This window comes from Neomonachus schauinslandi, chromosome 10 (genome assembly GCF_002201575.2).
Source record: "Neomonachus schauinslandi chromosome 10, ASM220157v2, whole genome shotgun sequence".
Classification (NCBI taxonomy): Eukaryota; Metazoa; Chordata; class Mammalia; order Carnivora; family Phocidae; genus Neomonachus; species Neomonachus schauinslandi.
This window is the reverse complement of record NC_058412.1, coordinates 138344087-138356482: the sequence shown is the minus strand read 5'-3', so window position 1 is coordinate 138356482 and position 12396 is coordinate 138344087. Positions and strand designations below refer to the sequence as shown.

At 52.8% G+C, this 12396-nt stretch overlaps 1 protein-coding gene across 1 annotated transcript in view; it reads right to left on the bottom strand.

Annotated features, from left to right (window-relative positions):
* PCMTD2 (protein-L-isoaspartate (D-aspartate) O-methyltransferase domain containing 2) overlaps positions 1-289 on the bottom strand; it is a 20799-nt gene extending 20510 nt beyond the window's left edge. The window contains exon 1 of the mRNA XM_044918523.1: positions 184-289. The gene's annotated coding sequence lies outside the window, so the exon portion shown is untranslated. The remainder of the gene's footprint in view (positions 1-183) is intronic.
* Between the last annotated feature and the right edge of the window lie 12107 nt (positions 290-12396).

The window sequence follows — 12396 nt, the reverse complement described above, 5'->3', positions numbered from 1 at the left end:
GGGGGGGGGTTAGGCGGGGAGAGGATAGGAGGACGCCGGAACGGAGGGGGACGCCCCCGCAGGAGGGGTCCAGGCGCTCGGGACCGGGGGAGGGGAGGGCAGACAGGAGGGAGGGGTCCGCGGGGAGACGACGCCGCCGCCCGCCGCAGGCCGGGCCGAGGGCGGCGGCGAGGGCGGCTCTACCTCCGGGCTCGGCCGGCCCGCGAGACCGGGCTGCCTGAGCCGCGACCTGGAGCTCCTCGGGCACCCCTCGCCCGTCCGCGGCCCGGCTGCGCCTCGCCGACCTCTGCCGCCGTAAACATCCGCCGCCCCACCGCGCCTGTGCGCGCAACGGCCCGACTGCGCGTGAGCCCGGACCCGGCGCTTAAAGGGGCAACGGCGCTGCTGGTGGGCCCCGGTGCGGTCCCTGCCCGCGACTTCCCCACCGCGGACTGACCGCGAGGCGCGTGAGAGGAAGGACAGAGACGCAGGGCCGGCCCTGCACTCTTCGGGGGTATTGGAGGGGCAGCGGCCAAAGAGCAGCTGCAGGTGAGGATTATGACTTCCACGCACCACCCAGAGCCAGGACCCAGCGAGGAAGGCTTATGAAAACCCTGTGTGATGGGCAGTAACTCACGGCAGTGGCTTCTCTGGCTTGGGTGACACAGAAGGGACATTCGAGCTAAGGTGCGTGGGACAAGAAGGATGCAGCCGTGCCGAGAGAGGGTCCAGTGGCTGCAGACCAGGGAGAGCGGAAGCGGGCAGGACCCACCCGCCCTGTACACACCTGGAGGGAAGCCGTAGCAAGCAGCCCCCGACCCCTGCTCGCCTTCAGTAGTAGGCTGCCACCTCCTACACCTGCGTCTGGGCAGACCCTTCACCTCTCTTCTGGGCCTCAGCAGAGAAACACGGAGTTGGAGAGGACCCCATCTAAGCTCTGTCCCACAGAGTGAACCGTGAACCCATACATGCCCGTATCGTGGAGCTGCTTTGCGTAGTAGTCTCCATAACAGACAACTGGAGACATCTCAGATGACACAAAGACCCAGCATCGTGGATTCTCAAGGTTTTCGTTCCTAGAGGATGATGGAGTTTGGGCAAGGGGGCAGGCTGGTACAATTTCTTTGGGTCCTACAAGGCGAAGAGAACTGTTTTTGCATAATATGAATAGGAATAGTATAAAAAGGAACGTTATGCAGACATGAACTTCCTAACTCCACGGAGGAAGGAGGAGAACCCTGCCTCTAGGAGGAGAACACTGCTGGGTGGGTGATGTGCTGGGTGGCAAGAGGATGCAGTTGCAGATCCTGCAGACCTGGAGGAGCCAAGGAGTGTGTGCACCCACACGTGTGTCCCACACAGTGCAGAGTAAGGGTGTGTCTGCTCTGTCTCAAGGTGAGGGTTGTCCTAGTGAAGCAGACCAACCTAAGCCTCGGTGCCTTGTGGGACACCACATAGGAAACCTAGCCCCTGCAGGCTGAAGTTGGACCCAATCTCAAAACAGGGACGTTGTGCTCGACAGCATCATGCTTTAGATGTTGACCAGGCACATGGCCCCTGCTCAGGCTGCCCTCCATGTGAGAACAGCCTGAGATACCTTTGCTGGACATCAGTCAAGATCATTCTGCATCTCAAAAGTGACCTTGTGGTTCTGTGTCCAGGTCCTCGATGCTGCCTCCCCTCACCAACCCCAGTCACCCTGGGACCTGTCCTCTTCTGCCGCCTGCATGCCACATATCCCTTTGGGAACTGCCTGCACGGCCTACCCGGTAAATTTTGTGAAATTCTACCCCACTCTTCCTTTCCCAACCTCACCTGTGGTTTTCCAAATGAGCTTTTAGCAGCAGAACCCTTTCTTTGAACACAGTCTTAGAAGCCACCCCATCTACAAACAGCCACAAGCACTGCTGCTGTGGAGGAAAGGGCTTACCACCAATCTCCTGACCTTGACGCGGACTCTCAGAGGTCTTCCTACCTGCGCTCCTTTGCTTATCTGTGACAGTTTCAAATTACAGAGGTCCTAGAGCTGTCCTTGGCCCTCTCCCCACTGTCTACACCCTCCATATACTCCACCCTGTCTTATCCCTGTATCCCTCACGTCTTACCAGGATAATGTCTTCACTGACCTACAAACCCTCTCACCACCCATCGCTCCCTGGGCTCTGCCACGTGGTCTTCCTAAAGCACGGTCTGATCACATCAGGCCTGTAGGCCTTCCCTTAAGACCCATCTGCTTGCCGCTCCAAGGTGATTTCCCCCACGCCCCATGTCAGCTCCGCCACCCATATACCGTCAGTATTAATCTTTGTAGAATGTCACAGTAAGCACTTTACATGGGTTATTTCCGTGACGTAGATACTGATATGACCTCTGAGATTGAGAAGAGCAGTCTCTGACATTGGGAGCTGGCCTGGCGCTCACAGGAAGGCCATGGGTCCTCCTGTTGGACATGGACCATCTTGCAGAGGCGCTCCATTGTGAGAGAGTGAGACGAAACATCAAAACCGTGCCCAAGCAAGCTCCCTGAGTCACCCACAGAAACTCAGACAAGCTCTCTCCCAGCCAATAGCAACGACCCCTGCTCTTTCGTCGGTTACAGATGAGCCTCCCTCTGCCCCGCCCTTCTAACAGATAATCACTTATTGAGATGTCCCTGCTTCCTGACAGCATCCAATCCACTCAGAGTTTTCCTATCTGTCAAATAGAGGTGTCAGTGCCCTGCCAAAGGCCACCAGACACACACAGAGTTGGATGAGCTTGTATGCCTTGTTCCATGAGTGGGATGCACACCATGGGGGGCTGGGGGGGTGTCTCTAACAGGTGTTGGGAAGAATAACTGAGGGGTATGGGCTTTGGTTGGGGGATGTGTGGGCCGCTGGTGGTCGGCATATCTGGAGGAGGAGTCCCCAGGCAAAGGGAAGGTCGTGTAGAGGCCTGAGGTCAGGGTGGACCTGGGTACTCGTGGCTGGAGCTGCATGCAGTGGGTTGTGTTGTTATCTTCAAAGTGCAGTATGAAGACTTCCTTTAGTTAAGGTAGCCCTTTAAAAAAATGTTTTTTTATTGTGGTAATATATAGATAACATAAAATTTACCATTTTAACCATTTTTAAGACATAAAATTTACCATCTTAGCCATTTTTAAGGATACAGTTCAATGGCATTAAGTACATTTCTTGTTGTTGTGCAACCATCACCACTATTCATCTCCAGAATTTTTTTCATCATCTCTAACTGAAATGTGCCAAGAAACTCTGAAACTCTGACCAAGATGGACTGAACTTGCTCTCATGCCTGAGACAACCAAGAAATGGACTAATATGTGAAGCAACAGTTCTCAGAACCTGGACATTGTGCAACAAAGCTCAGTGACTCCTGAGAGACGAGAAACCAGTGGGCTGAGCCCTTACAGTTGCCTCATCTCACCACCGCGAGTGTCTTCAGGCTGCAGGGCAGGGACGGGGATCCCATGCAGAGCAAGGTGGCTGGAAGTCCCAGGGCAGAGTGCAGGTGGGGAGAAATTTACAGAGAGGACTTCGGAACCTGCAGCCGCTTCCCCTCAAGTGTTCAGTAGAGAACTAATCAGCACATGTGTGTGTGCAGAAACAACCCAAAGCCAGGGAAAGAACTGTCCAAAAGGGTCACACTGCCATGGTTGCACAAGGCAGAGAGTGGTGTCGGTTACCAGCAGCCACACTGGAAAAACTCTTGGTTCATGGAACAGTGGGAAGAGTACGCAGGAGGGTCTTGCCTCGGGAGTGAGTTATAGCTCACCCCGGACTGATCACTGCTCAAAACCCACCTAACGGGGCGCCTGGGTGGCTCAGTTGGTTAAGCGACTGCCTTCGGCTCAGGTCATGATCCTGGAGTCCCTGGATCGAGTCCCGCATCGGGCTCCCTGCTCGGCAGGGAGTCTGCTTCTCCCTCTGACCCTCCTCCCTCTCATGCTCTCTGTATCTCATTCTCTCTGTCTCAAATAAATAAATAAAATCTTTAAAAAAAAAAAAAACCCACCTAACGTATCAGAGAAAGATCTGAAAGGATCAAAATGTTTCCTGGCCACTGTGTCCCAGAGCAAAGCTCAAGAATATTTACAAGAATACAAAATACCCAACACTCAACAAGGTAAAATTCACAATGTCTGGCATCCAATCTAAAATTGTCAGGAATATAAAGAAGGACGTAAAACAAGGAGTTAAGTGCAGACACAGAGGTTACATAAAGAGACCCAAATATAACTTCCAGAAGTAAAAATTACAATGTCTGAGTTGAAAAATACCGTAAGTGGTATTAGCAGCAGATTGGATGTTGCTGAAGAAAGGGTTGAAGACACAGCAGTAGGAACTATGCCAAAGATGTGAAGAGAAAAGAGAATAAATTGACAGCATCAGGGGCACCTGTGGGGCAGCCTCACGTGGCCTGACACACCTGTAATGACCGTCCCAGAAAGAAGGGACACAAGCGGGATGAAAAGAAATAGTGGAGAAAATGCCGGATCTTTCCCAATTTGATGAAAACCCTAACCCTCAATGAACCCCAAGCACAGGAACATGAAGGAAAGTACCAAGGCACAATATAATCAAATTGCTCAAAACCAATGATAAAGAGGAAAAATTTAAAACACCCAGAGAACAAAGATATTTTACAAACAAAGGAATCGAGAAGAGGATGGCAGATTACAAGAGGCCACAATGACCACCAGGCGTCGCCCCAGGCCGCTGTTGCATCGAGACGCTCCAAACCATCCTCCAAAAAGGGAAGAAATCATTCTTCCTCCTCATAAGCCATTTGTAGGCAGCAAGTGGAATTAGCCAGTTCTCAGAAATGCCTCATACTTCTCTGCTATTCCTACTCTGCAGGTGAGTGCAGTTTGATGTTATCTGAAAGTATTGGTGAACTCCAGTGTATTTGTATCATAAAATGATTGAGAAGGGAGTCTAAAAAATAATTTCTTGTCTTGAAACAAACCACTTTAATAAAAAAGTAATGCGTGGGAAGAGGTCTGTGATGGTTAATTTTATGTGTCCACTTGCTAGGCTATGGTGCCCAGATGTTTGGTCAAACACCAGTCTAGATGTTCCTCAGAGGGTATTTTTTGGATGTGATTAACATTTAAATCGGCAAACATGGAGTAAAGCAAATTACCCTCCATAATGTGGATGGGTCTTATCCAAGCACTTGAGGCCCTAAGAGCAAAGCCTAACATTCCCCAGGGAATGAGGAATTCTTTTTTTTTTTTTTTTAAGATTTTATTTATTTATTTGAGACAGAGAGAATGAGAGAGACAGAGAGCACATGAGAGGGGAGAGGGTCAGAGGGAGAAGCAGACTCCCTGCCGAGCAGGGAGCCCGATGCGGGACTTGATCCAGGGACTCCAGGATCATGACCTGAGCCGAAGGCAGTCGCTTAACCAACTGAGCGACCCAGGCACCCCGGGAATGAGGAATTCTGCCTCCAGACGGCCTTTGGACACCAGACTGCAGCATCATCTCTTCCCAGGTCTCCAGCCTGCCCCATGCTCTGCAGATATCGGATTTAGCCACCAGGACTGAGTGAGCCAATCCCACAAAATAAATCCCCTCCCCACCCCACTTCCTGTGTGTGCGTGTGTGTGTGTGTGTGTGTGTATTTTATATATATATAGGACACAAGTAGTGTCAGACCAGGGCCAGAGGCCTGCCCACAGGGTACCTGGGATGGAAGCACCCTGAGGAGCTGACACCCACATTTCTTTTCTTTAGAGATGGAGAGAGGGGGGAGGGGCAGAGGGAGAGGAAGAGAGAGAATCTTAACCAGGCTCAACGCGGGGCTCAGTCTCACCACCCTGAGACCATGACCTGAGCCGAAACCAAGAGTTGGAGGCTTACCCAACTGAGCCACCCAGGCGCCACCACCACATTTCTTAGGCTGTGAGTCCTAGGCTTCCAGGGTCCCCTCCCCCTTTGCCAGCCCCTCAGACTCTCCTCCCTAGCTCGTAACTTACAAGAGGAAAGGCTTGAGGGGAGAGCAAGAGTGGGCAGCAGCCTTGGAGAAGGGAGGCCAGTCTGGGAAGACCAAACTCCGAACTTGGCGGGCCAGACCAGTTGCTAGCAGAGGTGGGAACAGCAGATGTACTCGCTCCTCTGGCACCTAGACTTAGGGGTGCAAACAGGAGGGCCCTGGGTGGTGCCTACAAACCCAGGCCTCACCTGGCAGCTGTGGTCACACGTCGGGTGGCTCGGCAACCCACCAGAGGCAGACCTTGGGGCCGGGAGTGGTGGCTCATATAAATGGGGAGATGCAGGGAAGGGGAGGTGAGTTCAAGGGTGTCCTCAGAGTGTCAGGAGATGGTGCATGACCTGGGGCCTGGGCCAACCCTTTCCACCCCCTCTCCCTCCTGCCTTCAGTAGATGTGTTGTGGACTCCTTTACAGAGAAGGAAGCCGAAGCACAGAGGCTAGAAATGACCTGCCCATGGTCCCCAGCTGTGAGATGGCCCCGGACTCAGACAGAAAGAGCTACTGTGTCTAAAACCAGGAGCCCCCACGAAGGGGACTTGCCCAACACCCCTAACTCTCATCCATGCAGCCACCCCGTGCAGACACATTTCCTATCCCCACGCCCCCCATGGAGCACACATCCTGTACTTGGCTGATTCTCCCCATGTGGTCTCCTAGGCTCTGTACGTAGCTGGGGAGGGAGGTAGCTAGAGACTCTCTGAGGGAACATCTGTCTGAGATTTCCCAAACGTGCTGGGCATCTCCCTTAGGCCACACCAGTTTGGACCCTCTACCTTGGCCAGAACAGCCCAGCGGCTCTGTGTGACACTCCCATGTAAAGGGTGTGAGTGCTTGAACAATGTTTGAAGGTCACCAGTCCTGACTGAGGGCCTCAACATGCAGGGCAGCAGCATCAGCCCCTCCCCCCATACCACTGGGCGGGGGCATCGGGCATCATGACACTGTTGAAAGCTGCCCCAGGACACCCCCAACATGGTTGCGGGGGTGAGTTGGTGGTGTCTAGGGAAGGGTTTTATGGGCATGGAGTGAGCCTTGAGGCCTGAAGCAGACCACCATCATCACAGGCCCCTCTTACTGATGCCTCTGAGGCAGCTTCCCAGGGACCCTGAGCTGGTGGGGAGTGGGAGCATCCAAATGTTTCAGCTGTTTCAGAATGACCCGGTCCCCACTGTGGTGAATGCACATGTCTCACTTCTTCATATGCCCCTCTTTCTGTGCTGATAAGGAAACTGCAGCACAGAGAGTCAACTTCTCAGGGCCTAGTCAGTGCAAATGGTGGTCCCTAGCCCATGGCCATTATGAGTGTCATATTCATAGGCTACACTTTGGGACTGAGTCAGGAAATTTCCCCACTGCTCAAGAATGTGGGAGGGCTGTGGATTAGGAAAAAGATCCCCCCTCCCCCACACATGCACACATAATTTCTCAAAGTCAAGGGGTTCCAAACCCCAGAAAGGCCCCCCAGATTCAGCACTGCATGAAGGAAATGTGCTTGGGGGTCTCTCCCAGTGATCCCAGACCTGCTTTCAGGCCCCACCTCAGACCTCAACTTGGCAGAAATCACACAGAGGGCCAGCACCTGGGATGGGGCCAGGCAGCTAGCTGTCATAACCTCTGGGAACAGCATGAGGGTACAAATGTGGTGGTGGCTAGGGAGTGATCAGGAATGTTCTGGAGACCGTGGTCCCAGTACAAGGACCACATCTTAGTCCTTTCTGTTACTGACTAAAAATGTGTGCAGGGGAAGAAACTGCCTTTAGGAGTCTAGAAAACGGATCTTGGACAAGCCTAACTGTCCTGTGGGAAACCCCTGGCCAGCTCTAGTGACAGCCCGGCCCAGCTGATGAGGGCAAGGAGAGGCCCCTGCAGGGACATGGTCCACCCTGCTTAGCCCTGCAGGCAGGAGGAGCCAGAAAAATTGCTGGAGAACCTGCCTCCACCTCAAGGAGACTTCAGAGTCTGTATCTGGTCCCAGCTACCTTAAGGAATGGTCAGAGCTTCCCAGAAGGAAGTGGTGTCTGCCAGGCCAACTGTCCCAAGACTGGGAGACCTGTCTGTCCGCACTGCGCCTGGACAGATTCTTCCTGGTGCCTCCTACCTTCTCCTCTGGCTCCTCCGTGCCCACTGCTCCATGGAGCTCAGCTGAGCTGGCACCCCTTCCTCTTCCTGAGGAGAACAGACCCCAGGGGCCAGAGGCCTGGTGTAAATCCTGGCTGCATAGCCAATCCTGTGTGTGACCCTGAGCAGCCTCCTGGGCCTCAGTTTCCTAGGCTGTATGATGGGGATAATCCTAGTGCCTGCACCATGGTGTTCAGAGGTCATTACTTCTCTCCTGTACCTGCTCAGGGCTGAGCCAGGTAGGGTTTTGTGTGGGGTGACTCAGCTGTGACTGACTGAGCCCTTCCAGGTTTGGTGCCTAATGGGGTCTTGGATTATCAAGCTCTGCTTGGGTCTCAAGCAGTAGCCCAAGGGGCATGATGTGGGACTTCAAAGCACTTCTGCTTTGTCTTCACGACACAGCAGGTGGGCCTTGGGTGGATTCCTTACTGTCTTTACATAAACAGCACCAGGTTTCTCCTTTGCTATTTTGACAACTTCTACAGAGAGAACCACAACAGAATTAAATACAAGGAAAACATTTTTGACAGTGTGTGAAAGACACGGGCAGAAATGTGTCCAATTTGGCAGAAGGTACCCTATGAACAGCGATGGGTGGGTCCATGAGGGGGTGTTCGCTGGCAGGGTGCTGGGGAGGGAGCTGTACTTTCCTCCTCTACATCCACTCCCACGATCCCACGTGGGAAGCAGGTTGGCTCTGTGGGATTCCCTGCCCCTCCCCATAGACCCCTCATCCTGGAAGTGGCGGACTGGGGATGACTCCACAGGGCTGAGACGGTACCAGCTCCTCAATTCTGTGGGGCTCCCGGTGTGCCCCTAAGACCTATACTGGCTCAAGAAGCTGCTGCGTGGGGTGGCCAGCCCTCAGGAGCCAGAACCAGCCCAAGCAGACACCTCAGTTAGTGGGAGGGGCTCCCTTGGAGCTCAGCAGTCACTGTGTCCACACCGTCCCCTATGGTAGACAGGGCATGGCTGGAGCCATAATACATGCATCCCTGCACAGCTAGACACGTAACCCAAATAACCGCCTGTTTTTCCTCAAGTCACACACTGCCCTCATTAGGGCAGCACCCACGGGTGCCCCGTCTGGGCGGCACCCACGGCCCAATGGGTGTTCTGTGGTGATGTTGACATCCGTGTGATGGCCCGTCTTGGTAGCTTGCATGTGGCCATGATCTCTTCAGCTGGGTGACGGCAGGTATCTGGCTGGGCCCGGGGAGGGCCAGGATGGGAGCAGCCAGTGGGCTACTGTGGTCACCTGGGTACATGTCCTGTGGCCTGTGGAGTCCCAGAAAGTGCTAGAACTGGGAAAAGCAGGCTTGGGAGACAGTGAGGTGGTTCTCTGCATGTGGCAGACATGAGCTGTAGGGATGTTGACCCAGGGGAGGAGGGAGGCCGGGATGTGGACTGGGGCAGGCTCTGAGGAGCACACAGGGGGACAGCATCCACAGGGGCAGGTGCAGGGTGGGGCAGAAACCAGGAAGGGGCGACAGGCAGATGAGAAGAGTGGAGGAGAGCAGGAGGGAGCCATAGACGTTTCCAGAAGAGAAGAGGCCAGGCTTCAGAGGCCTGCCCATTGTAGACACTGAGAGGCAAAAGAGAGAGGCAAAGACAATGGGGAGCAGGGGTGGGGACGTGGGTCTGGGGTGCAGTGAAGGTCCCTGGGCAGCTCTCCTAAGGGTCAACTGCCCTCCAAACACACCAGATGCCCCCAGGTGTCCTGGACCCTGTTTGACTCAGACATGGTTTGGAAATGAGGCTCAGAATGTCTAAGAATTTTCCTTTGTCAGGTCAGATGGGAGCTCCAGGTTGGACTTCAGGACCAGATTCCCAGGGAGGTCAAAAGGGGTTGACAGATCAGGTTGAATATCCAAACCTAAGTCAGGTTAGAGACTCCAAACCTAAGTCTCACCCGACACTAAAGTGTGAAAATAGTGAGCTGCCACAGCAAGACCAAAAAGCCAAACACAAGAGCTTAAGCAACAAGGAGAAGAAGAAGGATGGGGGGTAGAAGAAGAGGAGGAGGGGAGGAGGGGGGAGGGGGAGTTCATGCCCCACAGAACTGGGAAGTGCAAGGGTGGGCAATCTTCAAGTATGGCTGGATCCAGGAGCTCTGAAAGGATCAGCGTTCCCTCATCCTCCTTCCACCTCCACTGTAATCTCTCCATTTCTCAGCTCTGCCTCCCTCCAGATGTCCAAACTCTCTCCTACTGCAGATGGCTTCCTCCTTGTGGCCAGAAGAGACAGCCCGTGGCAACCCCCATTCCACCCCGCAACCCCACCACCCCCACCACCCCACCCGGTCTGACAACCCCAATAGGGAGACTTCTCTCTGAGCCCAAGGGAAAGTGGTGCATTGCACATGCCCAGTCACGTGGGAAGGGGCAGGGCACTGTGACTTAGACTTTCTAGAACCACACCTCGGGGGAAAGATGTTGGTTCCACACGTGGTATCAAGAAGAGACCCAGATGGAAGGGTCCCCAAGAAGGTGACAGAGATCGACGTCACGGCACACACCACTCCCGTGCACAGTCAGAGTGGACTTTTATTAGGAAATCACCCTGCAAACACACCGAGAAGTGCTGTGCTGTGGGTTCCACGCGTTTCCTGAGGAAGGGGATCACAGTATTGGAGCTGTCAGAGGGACAGGGAGCCTGTGAGTGGGGACTGCTCGGTGCTGCCTGTGGCCAGCACTCCTTCTCAGCAGCATGACTCGGCCATCAAGAACCAGCACACAGACGCAACACGAGAAACACGCCAGAGCACACACATCTGCGCTACACGTAAATAAATAATAAATACAGAATTCCATTTGCTGTTGTCCGTACCTGAAACAAAAGGAACCAAAGGGGTAAAGAAAACCAAAACGTCTTTCTTTCCATTGGACCCAGGGAAAAATATCCCCAAATTATCAAAATTCCTCAGTTACAAAATACTTTTTTAAAAATTCCATTATTAAAAGAATAAATAACAAAATATATAAAAAATAAGTTGGTTGCATCAAAATTATAAGAAGACTTCTATATATAGAAGTTACAGCAAGATTTTTTTTGTGGCCTATCTCATAGTCCAATCATTAATTTTGCTTTGATTTCATTGATTTCCCTCTCATGGTGTCCTGGTGTGGGGTCTAGTTGAAATAGTACAAAATTAATAAATAAAAATGTTAAATAAATAGCAAATGTTAACATAAGAGGTTGTGAATATAAATACTTACATCTTGACAAAATTAAATAATTTACAGAATAATTAAACTAACTACTTTTTTATTTCTTCCAGGAAGTGCAATTTCTCTACGTTTAAATACTAACTTGGAATTGTAGTCACAATCGATTTGGACTCTATTTACATGTTAGGAACATTGTGTTTAACACTTTCCATTACAATTTTTTTCGCATCTTGAATGGATCTAAAAAGAAATGAATCTTGGTGGTCTCCGAATTAGGAATTTATTCCCTGACTTGCTGACGCCGTCCCCACCTCAGTCGAGCTCGGCCGCGACCCGGATAATGCGGCAGTGACAGGTCACGGGCACGGGTGGACACACAGAGAGCCAGAGACCCTGGCCCTGACCCAGACCTGGATCCGAAGGCTGCAGCCCCAAGAGGGAGCATGACCCCAAGCTGTACATGTCTGTGCAGGCTGGGGGTGCCAGCCACCCCTAGATGTGTGAGGTGCTTTCATGTGGAACGTCCAGGGGCATCCCAGGTTAGAGTCCTCAAGTTGACCATGGGCTGTAGGTCTATTTCTAACCCTCTGGAACAGTGCTTTATTCCATCCTTAAGACAAAACTGAATTAAATGAAAACAGAAAACACACTTGCCACATTGACCTCACCGAGCAGATGCGCACCCTGGGGTGCAGGCTCCAGGCTGACACTGTCACACGACCACCCGCCCCGTGCCCATGGCTACCCTCCCAGCCTCGACAGACAAAGGAATACTGTGGTTGCAAACTCCAAAACTTCCCTGAGAACCTTGTCCATGAGCTTCCACTGGAGACTTTGAGCTGCTCTTCAGATTTCTTTCAAAAAACAAAAATAAATCACTTTGTAATACGCCGTGCCTTCCCCTGCACTTGTGTGGGGAGGTCGAGGCCTCCAGCCTGGCAAGCGCAACGAGAAAGACACGGATTTCCAGGCACCCCTTTGGATAAGCCCACCTGAGGCCGCCCTGGGCTGCCAACTAGTCACTGCAAGTTGGGAATCTCCACTGCGGGGGCAGGGCAAGGGAGGTAAACGATGGAGCCAAGTCGGGGTGCCCCAGGTGTCCCGATTGGCGGGGTGGCTTCTGGATGACAAGGT